Here is a 16323-nt window from a genome sequence, read left to right on the forward strand (position 1 = left end):
AATCAGTTGAAGTTTTGGCAGCAAAACTCCTGAATATCCAACAGCGAGGTAGAACTGCAAATCAATACACTGCTGAAATTGAAAAGCTCACAAAATCGTTGGAAGGAGCATACATATCTGACGGACTAACACCAGAGTTAGCAACCAAGCATGCTACACAATCAGCTGTGAAAGCTATGTGTAAAAACTGCTCCAGTGATAAAGTAAAAACAATTATGCAAGCTGGAACGTTCACAACAATGAACGAAGCTATATCAAAATTTACTAACAGTTGCACAGAAATAACTGGAAATACAAATTCAATTTTACATATTCGCCAACAAAATTCCAATTTCCGAGGTAACTTCCGCAGGAGTTACCAAAACAATAATTATAGAGGAAATTATAGACGTTGTTTCAATAATAACAATAATAATAATAACAGACAAAATATCCAAAGATCTGGTCGAAACTTCGGATCGCGAGGAAATACCCACAATAACACCAGAAATGTCTGAAATGTTACACATCAGGAAAACCAACAAACTCCACCTCAATAAATAAAAAATTATATATTTTCAATTTACACCTTAATAGCTACATATCTTCCAGAACAACTCTGAATGATTCCATATCAACCCTCCTAATTGATACGGGAGCGGATATTTCAATAATAACAACGGGTGTAACCGAACATTACATACTCAGTTGAGAGCTATGGAGCCAAAATAAGGGAAATTCACCTCGTAGTAAAATGAACCTAGGGTAACCCTGGAATGTGTTTGTATGACATGTGTATCAAATGGAAGGTATCAAAGAGTATTTTAAGAGGGAGTTGGCCATAGTTCTATAGATGGACGCCATTTAGGGATATCGCCATAACGGTGGACCAGGGCTGACTCTAGAATTTTTTTGTACGTCATGGGTATCAAATAAAAGTGTTAATGAGTATTTTAAAAGGGAGTGGGTCTAAGTTCTATAGGTGGACGCCTTTTCGAGATATCGCCATAAAGGTGGACCAGGGGTGACTCTAGAGTTTGTTTGTACGATATGGGTATCAAATGAAAGGTGTTAATGAGTATTTTAAAAGGGAGAGGGCCTTAGTTCTATGGGTGGACGCCTTTTCGAGATATCGCCATAAACGTAGACCAGGGGTGACTCTAGAATTTGTTTGTACAACATGGGTATCAAACGAAATGTGTTGATGAGTATTTTAAAACGGAGTGGGCATTAGTTCTATAGGTGGACGCCTTTTCAAGATATCGCCATAAAGGTGGACCAGGGGTGACTCTATAATGTGTTTGTACGCTATGGGTATCAAATTAAAGGTATTAATGGGGGTTTTAAAAGGGAGTGGTGGTAGTTGTATATGTGAAGGCGTTTTCGAGATATCGACCAAAATGTGGACCAGGGTGACCCAGAACATCATCTGTCGGGTACCGCTAATTTATTTATATAGGTAATACCACGAACAGTTATCCTTCCAAGATTCCAAGGGCTTTTGATTTCGCCCTGCAAAACGCTATCTAAACTGGTAGGTGTCACACCCATTTTACAAAGTTTTTTTCTAAAGTTATATTTTGCGTCAATAGACCAATCCAGTTACCATGTTTCATCCCTTTTTTCGTATTTCGTATATTATTATGGCATTTTTTTCATTTTTAGTAATTTTCGATATCGAAAAAGTGGGCGTGGTCATAGTCGGATTTCGGCCATTTTTTACACTAATTGAAAATGAGTTCAGATAAGTACGTGAACTGACTTTAGTAAAGATATATCGATTTTTGTTCAAGTTATCGTGTTAACGGCCGAGCGGAATGACAGACGGTCGACTGTGTATAAAAACTGGGCGTGGCTTCAACCGATTTTGCCAGTTATCGTCCTAGAGTCTAAGCCTCTACCAAATTTCACAAGGATTGGTAATGTTTTGTTCGTCATATGGCATTAAAAGTATCCTAGACAAATTAAATGAAAAAGGGCGGAGCCACGCCCATTTTGAAAATTTCTTTTATTTTTGCATTTTGTTGCACCATATCATTACTGGAGTTGAATGTTGACATAATTTACTTATATACTGTAAAGATATTAACTTTTTTTTTAAAATTTGACTTAAACATTTTTTTTTAAAAGTGGGCGTGGTCGTTCTCCGATTTTTCTAATTTTTATTAAGCATACATATAGTAATAAGAGTAACGTTTCTGCCAAATTGCATCATGATATCTTCAACGACTGCCAAATCACAGCTTGCAAAACTTCTAAATTACCTTCTTTTAAAAGTAGGCGGTGCCACGTCCATTGTCCAAAATTTTACTAGTTTTCTATTCTGCGTCATAAGTTAAACTCACCTACCAAGTTTCATCCCTTTATCCGTATTTGGTAATGAATTATCGCACTTTTTCGATTTTTTGAAATTTTCGATATCGAAAAAGTGGGCGTGGTTATAGCCCGATATCGTTCATTTTAAATAGCGATCTGAGATGAGCGCCCAGGAACCCACATACCAAATTTCATCAAGATACCTCAAAATTTACTCAAGTTATCTTGTTAACGGACGGACGGACGGACGGACGGACATGGCTCAATCGAATTTTTTTTCGATACTGATGATTTTGATATATGGAAGTCTATATCTATCTCGATTCCTTTATACCTGTACAACCAACCGTTATCCAATCAAAGTCAATATACTCTGTGAGCTCTGCTCAACTGAGTATAAAAAAGGGTCAAATTGACAGTAATGTCACGATAAATAATTCTCAGAAAACAGATGTAAGAGGAATTGGTCAAGGGATAACAAGCACTATTGGCACGGTTAAAGCGGACTTAAAAGATGATTACCTACTAATTAGACACAAATTTCACGTAGTCGAAGACAATTTCCCAATCCCATGCGTTGGAATATTGGGATTAGATTTCATTAAAAAATATCATTTTAGATTATCAAACAGAAGGTGGCACTCTAATACTAAGACCATATGACTACCCAGAAAACATAATAATTCAGATGACTAATAAACCAACAATTAATAGTATTTAAATTCCCGCACGATCAGAAGTAGTTCGACAAATTCACATAGAAAATAACAATTCAGATTTACTAATCCCACAACAAAAATTGTCTGAAGGTATTTTTATTGCAAACACACTAGCAAATTCACAACAAACATTCGTTAGAATTATAAATACAACAGATAAAAATGCAACACTTCAAGATTTTAATATTCGTACAGAAGACTTGAATGATTATACAATAGTTAAAAATAAAAAAACTCGAAAATGAGGCCAACAATAAGGAAAAATTAGAAAGATTAAATAAAAATTTTCCAAAATTTGCAAATAAAGCACTTAATGCATTACGTGCGCAATTCATTGACATTTTTTCATTGGAAACAGAACCAATTACCACTAATAATTTTTACAAACAAAAACTTCATATACGTAAAAAATTATAGAATACAAGTAGCTCATAAGAGTGAAATTAATTAAAGATGACATAATAGAACCTTCAATTTCAGAATTCAATAAAAAAAAAATATTATTAGTAGCGAAAAAATCACTACCGAATAACCAAGAAAAAAGATGGAAAATGGTTGTAGATTACAGACAAGTAAATAAAAAATTAACCGCAGATAAATTCCCTTTACCAAGAATTGATGACATACTAGATCAGTTAGGAAGAGCTAAATATTTTTCATGCTTAGATTTAATGTCTGGATTTCACCAGATTGAACTCAGCGTAGAGTCAAGAGATGTCACATCCTTTACAGCAGATAATGGTACTTGTCGTTTTAAAAGACTACCGTATGGCCTTAAAGTATCACCGAACTCATTCCAAAGAATGATGACATTGGCATTTGCAGGCTTAAATCCTTCACAAGCATTCCTATACATGGACGATTTAGCCTTAGGATGCTCCGAAAATCATATGATTAAAAATTTACGAGATGTTTTCGCAACTTTTAGAAAATATACTTTAAAATTACATCCTTACAAATGTTTATTTTTCAACCAAGAAGTGACTTACCTTGGCCATAAATGCACAATCAAAGGAATTTTGCCAGATCCCAGTAAATTCGAAACAGTTAAAAATTACCCAACACCTAAAAACGCGGATGAGGCGAAAAGATTCGTCGCATTTTGTAATTGTTACAGAAGATTTATCCCAAATTTTGCAGAATATTCTAGAATAATAACAAGACTTTGCAAGAAAAATGTAGTTTTCGACTGGACAGAAGGTTGCAAAAAATCATTTGACTATTTGAAAGCTGCGTTAATAAGCCCTAATATCCTACAATATCCCGATTTCAATAAACAATTTTGTATAACAACTGACGCAAGTGGATATGCTTGCGGAGCAGTATTAAGTCAAGAGTATGAAGGAAAACAATTGCCAATTGCCTATGCATCACGATCATTTACTAAAGGAGAAATTAATAAAGCAACAATTGAGAAAGAATTAGCGGCCATTCTTTGGGCCATAACATATTTTAGACCATACATTTACGGTAGAAAATTTTTGGTCAAAACAGACCACAGACCCTTAACATTTTTATTTTCGATGAAAAATCCGTCATCAAAGTGAACTCGAATCAGATTAGATCTGGAAGAATATGATTTCGAGTTGGAGTATATCGCAGGTAAAGAAAACTATGTAGCCGACGCATTATCACGCATATATATTAAAGAACTAAAACAAATATCGGTAGATAGCGTGTAAAATACTAAAAGTTACGACTAGGTCGGAAACTAACAAAAATCATAACAATAAACATTCCAATAGTAAAAATGAAGAAATAAAAAGTCACAAAGAGAACCCAATAATATTTGAAGCGCTAAATAAATGTGAAGTAAAGAGACTAGTCCAGCTCGTTTTCGATCCTCCGAAAATACGTTTCAAAAAAGGAAAGAAAATTTGTAGCGAAATTAATATAAAAAATCTAATTGTTGAGGCGAATATTGACTTAGGTCAGTTCTTTGCCAGGCTTGTGAAAGAAGCCGGCAATTTAGGAATTAGAAAATACAGTTGTCCTTAGGAGACAAATTGTTTAAAGATAATTATACCCGGGTAGACACATTTAAAGAAATTGGTACCAAAGTTCTCAAAAATTTAATTATAGCATTAACTCCAGAAGTTATGCATGTGACAAATAATGCAAAAATTAAAGAAATTCTTCACAAATTTCATTGCGATCCTGTTTTTGGTGGCCACCCAGGAATAAATCGTATGACAAATAAAATAAAACAAAAATACTATTGGAAAGGAATGAAAAATGATATCAGAAAATATATCAAAAAATGCGCTCATTGTAATAAAAATAAAATAATTAAAAATTTGAAAGAGCCTATGATTATAACCGAAATGCCCACAAAAGCGTTCGACACAGTAAAAATAGATACGATAGGCCCTCTTCCCATAACGGAAAATGGAAATTAATATGCAGTTACTATAGCATGTGACTTGACTAAGTATTTGGGTGCAATACCAATACCCAGCAAACACGAAAAAACAATAGCCAAAGCGATATTCGAAAATTGTATCCTAGTTTATGGTTGCATGAAAACAATTATATGGGAAGCGAATATAAAAATAGCTCATTTTAAGAATTATGCAAGCTTCTAAAAATAAACCATAAAACGTCAACACCTTACAACCATCAAACTTTAGGCACAGTTGAACGTAGTCATAGAACATTCAATGAATACGTACGTTCCTACATATCCATTGACAAAAATGATTGGGATGAATATCTTAAATATTTTGCGTATTGTTACAATACTACCCCAGCTACAGTTCATAATTATTGTCCATATGAACTAGTATTTGCCAAAAAACCCCAGACTTAAGAATTTTTAAGAGAAAACACAGTAAGCCCATTACACAATTATGAGGCTTACGACAAAGAAATTAAGTATAGGATACAAATAGCGCAAGATATAGCATATAAATTAGTAAAACAGGTTAAATAAAAAAAAATCAATTATGATAGGAAAACACAATATAAAGAAATAAATTTAGGAAATTTAGTGTTAGTAAAAAACGAATCAGGGCATAAGTTAGATAGTAGGTATAAAGGATCCTTCAGAGTAGTAAATATCGATGAAAACAATAATTTTACATTAATTTCCTATAAGGTAGAAAAGATCGATAAAAACAATTTAGAAAATAGAAACATAGAAAATATAAATCAAACTAATAAAAATAAGAAAATTGTAATACATAAAAATAGACTTAAACTCATAGAATAAGAGCACTTTAACTTTATAAACACAAAGAAAATTTCTATTATTTGCAAAAGAAAAATACAATAATAAAACAAAACAAAAGAGAAAAAGAAAAACAAGAGTAAACTATTCTTTGGAAATCAAGCTAAATGTCACACAAAACAAAAAAACCCAACAAGCAAAATTGGTGTTCAAAATTATATATGTCTACTCCTTCAAAGGCGGATGGTGTAGCATTCACTCATTAAGTTATTCATTCATTTGTACAAACATATATTTCAACCCGTTTTGGAATGTCTTAAAAGATATTGACTCTTACATACATATTCATACAGTTGTACATACGTATATTTTGGCTCACTTTGGTACGGCATGAGATTCTATGGACACATTCATTCATTTGCACAAACATATATTTTGTACACCGTGCATCATATGGTAACCTGAGCCTTGGTATGCCACTGTTTAGAGCTCGCTCGCGACAAGCCTTTACCTGTAGACAAATTATTAACATGATTCATTCATGCTTGCGTTGCACATTCCACAGCCAATTTTAATTATGCTTAGAATGCAGTTCCCAGGGAACTGAATTGAATGTATATGTGTGTTATACTTAGTTTGCAGGTATTAGTGTAAGTAAGTATTTTAGCTCATAGAAAATTTGTATAAAAGAAAGCAACTTTTGAATAAAAACAGAATTCAACCTGCTGCCGTTTCAATTGGCAGTAAATTCTATCTGGTGCCGCTAACTGGGCACTGCAACCTTGATTTCGGTTTTCTCTTATCCGCAAACATTACGCACAGTCTGAGAATGCTACTGGGAGAACAAGAGCTCTGCCCCTGTCCGAGCATGCTCTATGGAGCACGGCAAAAGGAGGATCTGAGTCTGGTGCTGAGGGAAGCGTTAGGTCTCAGTTGAGGAGTCTAACCATCGTCAGCGCGACCGAGGATGAACTATCATCACTGGTGAGCGACGACGATGAAATAGACTCCGAGGCTGAGAGCATTCTGCTGAATAACCAAGCCCAGACTTCAGGAACTGCGGAGGACAAAGGGTCAGAGTCAGAGAAGGTAAAAAGGGAGCAGAAAGCCTTGAAGGGCTTTCCTACTACCTTCGGAAGGTGCAGAAGAAAGACCCTGTCACTATCGCTGTTAGAGAAAGGGCACTTATTAGGAAGCACAGGGAGGTAGTAGCAAAGTTCAGGGCAACTAACGCTGCTAAATATGACGGCCGGAGAGAATCAGACGATCAGGGCAAGGACGCTAACCAAGCGTCCTCGTCCGGATCGATGGGCGCACAAAGCCGGAGATCAGATCCGATGAAGGACCAGAAAAGGAGTAAAAAAGACGGAAACCTCAAGCTACCTTCGACTGCCCCAGGTCTACAAGTAGCCATCATCGAAAAAATCAACCCTGATGGGAAGATAACGCCAGAAAGGTGACTGCTTGTAGGGGACAAACTAATGGAGAGGATGCTCGAGGCTGAAAGCGATGAGATATCGTCCGACGGAATCTGTGGCTTTCATAACGAAGCCAGTCCACGGCTTGGGCGCTCCTTGGCCGGGAGCACAGTTGGGGGTGATCCCTCGCTCCAGTTTGCCGCTTCGTCCGGTGGTCTCAGTGTGGATGGCACCTCCAGTAATGACAACGGAGTCCACACTGAAACTACTGGGGAAACAGAACAAGGAGCTAATGGCAGACCAGTGGCAGGTGGCCTCTATGACTCCCTCCAAGACAAGGGCGGGCAGCGACCTACTGATCGAAATTGATCAAACGTCGCTGCGAGCCATAAAGAAGCTTAACGGGGTCGTGAGGTTTGGGCTGGGCTCCCTTAAAGTTTTTGTGCCGGTTAACGGGCGAGATTCCGAAAAAGGAGAAGCTCGCGGTGGTGCAGATTAATTCGCACCACTCAACTTCCGCCTCGCTCGACCTAACGAAGTTCATTGCAGAAAACGGGGTGGACATAGCTCTAATGCAAGAACCCTGGCTGGTTAGAGACAGGGTTTGCGGATTAGGGCTGGACGGCTACCGTCTACATGCACCAAAAGAGGGTAAAATTAGAGAATGCATTGTATATAAATAATAATATATTTATCTCTACACAGCACTGCAACGGAGCCTCGTCACTGTAGTGTGCGAACAAAAGCAGGGGCTCAAACTGCTGCTATCGTCCGCATAATTCCCCTACGAGGGGGACACGTCACCACCGACACCTGTCCGAAAACTCGTGGAGTTCGCGGAAACGCATGGGATGAACCTTGTCATAGGCTGCGACGCCAACGGACATCATGAGCTACGGGGGAGTAGCGACACAAATACAAGAGGTGAGCCCATCTTTGAATACTTATTTACTACTGACCTAATTGTATGCAACCAGCCATCGTTTAGGAATAAAATTAGAGAGGAAGTCATAGATATCACCCTGGCCACAGACTATCACACTGTAAAAATCGAAGACTGGAGAATTTCAGACACATGCTTCTTTTCGGACCACAGTAGGATACTCTTCAACATCGATCTTGAAGTGGAAGCTCCCCGGTCATATAGGAATCCAAGAAAAACAAACTGGAAATGGAAGTCAGACGGGGAGCTAATAATAAAAATACTGTTGTCCCCGTTACTAGAGCACGGGCAAACCCGAGGACTACGTGGTGGAACACAGAGCTAAGTTAACTCAGATCAACAACAAGAAAACTCTTCAACAAAGCCCCTAGTAGCATAAGGAAGTCTTATGGCTCATGGACCGTCTCCAGTAAGGAAACTCTAGAGGTCTTGATGGAGACACACTTTCCGGGATGCACGGATACGAAACGCACGACGATGCCAGAAAACCACGCATGACCCCCGGAAACCGACGTCGCGGACATCGCTGACTGGGCTATAAAATCATTCGAACCCTACAAATCGGCGGGACCGCATGGTGTGATACCGGCTATGTTACAAGTCGCTTTTGACGAATTGATACCACATCTACACTGCATCTTCTCAAGATGCCTACAAGATCGGTATATACCCGAAAACTGGAGAAATGTACGGGTGGTTTTCATTCCTAAAGCAGGAAAACTTAACGACTCGGAAGCCGAAGACTATAGACCAATAAGCCTATCCCCCGTTGTCCTTAAAACACTGGAGAGACTTATCGATCTACATATTAGAAGCGATGCCAATCTCTGGCAGATTGATGCAGCTCAGCACGCATACCAAAAAAGGCAAATCAGTTGAAAGTGCCCTCCATGAGACAGTCAGTGCCATCGAGAACTCACTGAACTGCAAGGAGTACATGCTAGCAGCTTTCCTCGTCAACCAGATGGTGCAACACTGAATAAATATAGTTGGTAAAAAGGAATAGAAGTAGCAAATTTGCCAGTCAAACAAACCACCGCTGTATAGCTAAATGGTTAGCGCAGCATGCCTAAAGCGTACTGATGATGAAGGCTTAGCACCCTTCGAAATGGATCTATCTGCGCAGCTATGGCAGATTGTCTGAACAATTTTCTACTTACTATTCCAAAAACAAAATACAATTTTTCAAATTTAGAAAAATTACAAAATAACAATAATTATCATTAGAAAAAAAATTATTGTTCTGACCTTGAGCTCGAATCGAACCTTGAATCATTTATCAATAGGCCGATAAAAACAAAAACAATTGTTAATAAACCATGAGCACTTGGGATTGTTAAACAAAGTAATTGACAATAAACACAAATCCAGCATTATCAGTGATTTGCACCAGATGGCGCAACACTGAATAAATATAGTTGGTAAAAAGGAATAGAAGTAGCAAATTTGCCAGTCAAACAAACCACCGCTGTATATGTAGCTAAATGGTTAGCGCAGCATGCCTAAAGCGTACTGATGATGAAGGCTTAGCACTCTTCGAAATGGATCTATCTGCGCAGCTATGGCAGGTTGTCTGAAAAATTTTCTACTTACTATTCCAAAAACAAAATACAATTTTTCAAATTTAGAAAAATTAAAAAATAACAATAATTATCATTAGAAAAAAATTATTGTTCTGGCCTTGAGTTCGAATCGAACCTTGAATCATGGCAGTGTAGTGTTACGTGGAATGCACCTCGCTCTGAATGAATTTAACATACACACACTTATAGACCACACGAATAGTCATATTTTACTGACCAAGATAGTCACTTAAACTCAGCATGAGCTCAGGCCAAGGGGGTCACTGCTGGCGGACAGTGAACGGCCTATTAATTAGGTTACTGCGAATATCAAATAAGCAGCCCTCGACCAAGAGCGGCTGGTGAGGAGGGTTTGGCTTAAAAGGCCTAAAGCACCCTGAGAACCTCCAGTGGCAGGGCGAGTAGATGCCGCCCTGAATTAAGCATCCACAGCCTAGTACGGGGTTGCTTCGAGGGAATACCTACCCAAGATAGGGAGGCAACTATACGACGTGGGATACACACTCAGGAAGGTAAAGAGCTAAATTATTTGTAAATTTAAGGTGATTGTCACATTAAGAGTGAGCCCAGTAAGGTCTTATTTAAGGTATACTGGAATCAACGACTCGGATATGTTTGTTAAGGGCTGACGAATGTGGCATTCGGAAATCTCAGTACACGGATTGACACACCATCGAAATGACTTTCCAGTTAATGTCCCGTTCGTCTCCGTCCCGTTAAAACCTTGGCAGGCCTTGGGGTACGTTCAAAGTCCGTCATCATTAAGTTGGTGGTGCAGTTTCGGTTGAGATCCTCCCGATTAATACTGATCTGGCTCTGAACGCAGTCTTCATGAGGGACTGCGTCAACTTTCACGTGGCCTCCCTGCCTTCGCATAGACAACCACGGGATCTATATAGGTAACTGCGCACTCGGACCAAGATAGCGGCCTCAAGTGGGGACCCAATTAAATAAATGATGAGCAACAACAATACTAAAATAAAAAACCAAACAAAGGAAAATGAAATGGCGTTCAATCCATTCGTATGAAGGAAGCTAGCTCGCTCTCCAGGAGGGCGTGGCCCATCGGCTGGGGGCCTTAACAATCCGTCGCAAGTGGTAACGAAACCCAAAGGAGCGGAGGCCGAAAGCAAGCAAGGAGCGTTGTCGCCGGGTGCTACACCGAAGCTTTGCAAAAAGAACTCCGACAGCAAGGCTCAAACGGGCACACGATTATTAAGTGAGCTAATTAAGCAGGCGTCAGCTGCGTTAAATCAGCAAAACCCCACTGGAGAAAAAAAGATGGCCAAGCTAGGCAAGGCGTATGAGGGCTTGATGCAGTTCTTCATAGGGCGTAATATATACACGCGGAAATCAAGCGCTTGGCCTCCGTAATAAAAGTGCTGTACATCGAGTCGGCCCTAGAGGTAAAGAATTTAGAACATAAATTGCATGCAAGCGAATGTGCCAAGGATAGAAGTCCATCACCCCCAGGAAAGCCACCGAGGAATAATTCGTACTCGACCAAGGAGAACAACGTGGTAAAACCCACTACTACACTAAAAGATGTCTTGCCAGGGCACGTGGGTGGTCACAAAAGACGGCAAGAAACGCAAGAGAAGACGGAGCGGAAAGAGGAAACTGCAGCCCGGGAAAACAAGCGCGTACCAAGGAGAAATTGAAGCGGTACTAAAGGACTCAGCTAAAGTTATAACAAAGTCCCAAATGGTCACACTACAGTGCAAAGATCTCGATGAGATTACTACGCCCGAGGAGATTAGCAACGCCCTCCACCAGCAATGCAACATCAAACTTCCAGATGTGGCTGCCACAAAAAGCATAAGCACGGATGATGCCAAGGCGGTTCTTAATACGCAAAGAATCCGGGTAGGATGGGTTTCCTGCCGAATTAGAGAGCTCAAGAGAAATGCTGTTATAGGTGCGACGGCTACGGGCATATAGCTCAGAAATGTAAGGAGACTGTAGATAGGTTAAGCCTATGCAGGAAATGCGGCCAGGAAGGTCATAAGGCTGCAAGTTGCGAAAACGCACCGAAATGCGCGCTATGTGGGGGATAACATTCAGCAGGCAGTTTTAAATGCCCACAACGAGAGGGCAGCAAAATGACTGTCTCATGAGGGTATTGCAGCTCAATTTAAACCATTGCGAGGCAGCCTAAGAGCTATTATCCCAAACAGTCTATGAAGGAGGATATGACATAGTGGTACTCTCTGAACAATACAAAAATCGCCAGGAGCAGGGATGGCACTTAGATTCAGCAGGGAAAGCCTCAATTTGGGCACCAGGGAAATTTCTCCCACAGGAAAATATGACGCCAACCGTAGCAGGATTCACGTGGGCAAAAATCAACGGTATATACGTCTTCATTTGCTATGCCCCTCCGAGCATGACCATCGCCGAGTTCGAAGACATGATATACGGGATCACCATTGAAGCAGGAGGTAAACACCCGCTTTTAGTGTGTGGAGACTTCAATGCATGGTCATCTGTGTAGGGAAGTAGACGAACCAACGAAAGAGGGAGAGTTCTTCTCGAAAGCCTTACTTCTTTGAGGCTAGAACTCCTAAATGAGCCAGGGATATATACTTCGATACAGGTACCAGACGATCCATTATAGATCTCACCTTCGCTAGCAGCGAAATAGCAAGACGAGCAAAATGTTCCAAAAGCAACGTCTACACACACAGCGACCATAAAGCTATTAGCGTAGAGCTGCTCGAAACTCCACGAACGGTAGCAGCAAGACATCGACAAAGTAGGAAATGGAAACAGCACCTTTTCGACCCACAAATATTTGAAATTATCTGGAAGGACGCCATAGTACGAGAATCGCATGCGGAAGACCAGTCGGTTCAAATCACTAAGTTGCTATGTATGGCATGTGATGCTGCCATGCCCAGAAGTCGCGGAAAAGCACAGCGCACTCCGGTATATTGGTGGAATGACGAAATTGCGAAAGAGCGTAGAAAATGTCAAAAAGCACGAAGAATGGCGCAGAGGGCACGCTCATCACCAACACCAATAGCGGAACTAAAGCCAACTATCTATCCCAGGGAGATCTGATCTATCTCAACAATCAAATTTGTTAACAATTCATTATCCTCAAAATTTAAATAATAACGTCAATACTAAAGTTTATGAATAAGTGTCTACCCGTAAATACAACAACACTTATTTGAATGCTTCATACGAACTGTGACAACTTTTAAAGAATTACCAGTGTATAGAAGGATAACCGAAAAATCTTGGGTAATATACAAATACTGGTGACGAAAAAGTGAGTGATTAATATTAATAAATTTGATTGCACGTGGAGAATTCATTCATTGTAAACCAAATGCATTGGTATATATATTGATGGTTTTATAACTTATTTATATGTATATATGTCATAAAGACATTTTATTATATTTGTTCTCTCGCCGCGTACGGACGTGTTTTTAATCGCTCTCATATTTTCACGTATTCTTATATTTTCTTTTACTTTAAATGGCCAAAATGGATGAATTTTGTGGAAAGTGTAATAAACAATTTTCCAGAACTGGTGACAATAGTCTAGTGCCGTGTAATGGGTTCTGCAAGAAGATTTTCCACAGAGCCTGTAGTGAGGGTATATCGGACTATGAAGTGAAGCTAATCAAGGCTAACCCTCATTTGCTTTACTTTTGTGAAAAGTGTGTGACATGCCGGACAAGCTATCTAATATTTTGAACGCTATTCTTGTGGCTCAAAAACAAGGTTTTGACATAATTTCCAATGCTGTGTCTAAAATATTCGATGATTTAAAAAATCATATAATGGACTCTTTGAAGTCATCCAACAACAACTTAAATGTTGCTGAGTCATATGGTTGTCCGAATGTCAGAAATAGTGCGCTATTTATTTCTGCTCTCCCCATGGCATCCAATAACAACAACTTAATACAAAGCAACCTAATGGATTTTCCCGCTACCCCGCTTGGCACGGAGGTCTCTAATTCCCCTATCGATAATCTGAGAGCTAATGCTTCATCACCTGCACCTACTACTACTCTTACATCTATACCTGCTGCTATTATTACTCAGCCGCAAACATCGAATATTCTCTCTACTAGTTCTACTACAAAGACAACTTCTACTTCGCCTGCATCTACATCTACAACTACATCTAAAAACGCCTCATCTTCTAAAGTCTCTCATTCGTCTAAAACTACATCTACATCTGGAAATACATCAACATCAATTAGTTCCAATTCTACATCTAAAACTAAATCTACTGCATCCACATCTAAATCAACTACAGCTAACAATCATAAAAATAATTCAAATGTGCCTTCTGATAATTTCAATAAGTCTGATGCTCAAATGGTTGTCAACAATGTGAGAAATACTAGTGCAGTGTCGCGCTCTGCTGGAATTTTATTGACGGAATGCTAGTTCCCACTGCTTGTAATGTTGTATTCTACGAGTTTTTAAATGACCTTGCCGACATTGGTCTTTATCAACTTAACAGAATTCATAATAAATTTGGCAAATATCTTGATTTGATTTTTTCAGACGACACATCGAATTGTTCTGTTACTCGATGTGATCCAGTGGTATTGCCTGAGGATGTTTATCATCCAGAACTTTCAATTTACCTGGATTGTCTTAGCTTACCCGTGCGGTATACTACCGATCCGAATGCGTCTTCCCGCCGGTTTCTGTTTAGAAAGGCCAATTGGTCTTTACTAATCGACGAATTCTCTAAAATAAAGTGGCCTGAGCACGACGGAGATATTGAAGCGAGCTCCGTCCATTTCACCAACGTTTTACATGCGATATTCCTCAAATGTGTGCCTTTTTCCAAAACCTCCTCAGCATCTCCAGCTACTGCTTGGAGCTCTAGAGAACTTAATTATCTAAAAAACAAAAAAACATGCTTCTTCAAGCGTTTCAAATTATCTGGCTCTAATAGTGACTATGCTGCATACTCCATCTTGCGCCTGAAGTACAACAGGCTACAGATAAGATGCTATAAGAATTATCTGATGAAGATTAAGCATCGCATCTCTTCCAATCCAAAAACATTTTATTCCTTCGTCAACTCCAAAAGAAAAATTAAAGGGTTTCCTTCTGTAATGAAGTATAACGATCGGATTTCCAGTATTGACTCCGAGATTGTAAATATGTTTGCTGACTTTTTTAAATCTAATTACTCGACTATCCCTGACTCCCCTCCGGTGTATTATCAATACATGTTACCTTCGCTTAACTCAGTAGGTATCCCATATATTCACACAGATGAGGTACTAAGGCATCTGGAAAGTCTGAAAATTTCCTACTCCAGTGGACCTGATGAAATACCATCTGTTGTGCTCAGAATTTGCGCTCAATTTCTCTGTCAACCCCTTACCTGCTTATTTAATGCCTCTTTGAGGCAAGGGATATTCCCTAAGAAGTGGAAGGAGTCGTTTATAATACTACTTTATAAAAGTGGGAGTAGATCTTGTGTCACAAACTATAGAGGAATAGCCAAACTTTGTGCTATTCCAAAACTATTTGAATCAGTTGTCACAAATCAACTGGCTTTTGCAGTATCTTCGGCAGTGGACCTGTCACAACATGACTTTTGCAGTGGTAAGTCCATTGTGTCTAACTTGCTGGAGTTCACAACCCTCGTATCCAATAACTTAAGGACGAACTGCGAAGTTCATGTCATTTACACTGATGTCAGTAAGGCGTTTGATAAAGTTTCCCATTCCTTACTCCTACTAAAACTCGGTCGATTGGATTTTCCATCACCGTTTCTCTTTTGGGTTTCTTCGTACTTGGTAGGTAGAAAGCAAACCGTTGTGTTTAACAATTGTTTGTCTGAATTCATCAATGTATCTTCTGGAGTTCCACAGGGCAGTCACCTTGGTCCAGTGTTGTTTCTGCTCTTTATTAATGACCTCCCAAATGTTTTGAAGCGCTGCATACCGCTGATGTACGCTGACGATGTCAAACTGGTTATGCCCATTCGCTCACCTGAAGATAGGGCACTTCTTCAATTGGATCTGAATAATCTGGTTGAGTGGTGTTACGTGAACGTCATGTCACTAAATTTACCGAAGTGCAAGTTTGTGTGTTTTACGAGGAAATCTTTTAAAACCTATCAGTACATGATAGGCAATTATATCATTAAGCAAGTCACACACTTTACTGATCTTGGCGTTATAGTGGACCCTAAACTGGAC

This window comes from Eurosta solidaginis, chromosome 3, assembly GCF_040869045.1.
Source record: "Eurosta solidaginis isolate ZX-2024a chromosome 3, ASM4086904v1, whole genome shotgun sequence".
In the NCBI taxonomy this organism is placed as follows: domain Eukaryota; kingdom Metazoa; phylum Arthropoda; class Insecta; order Diptera; family Tephritidae; genus Eurosta; species Eurosta solidaginis.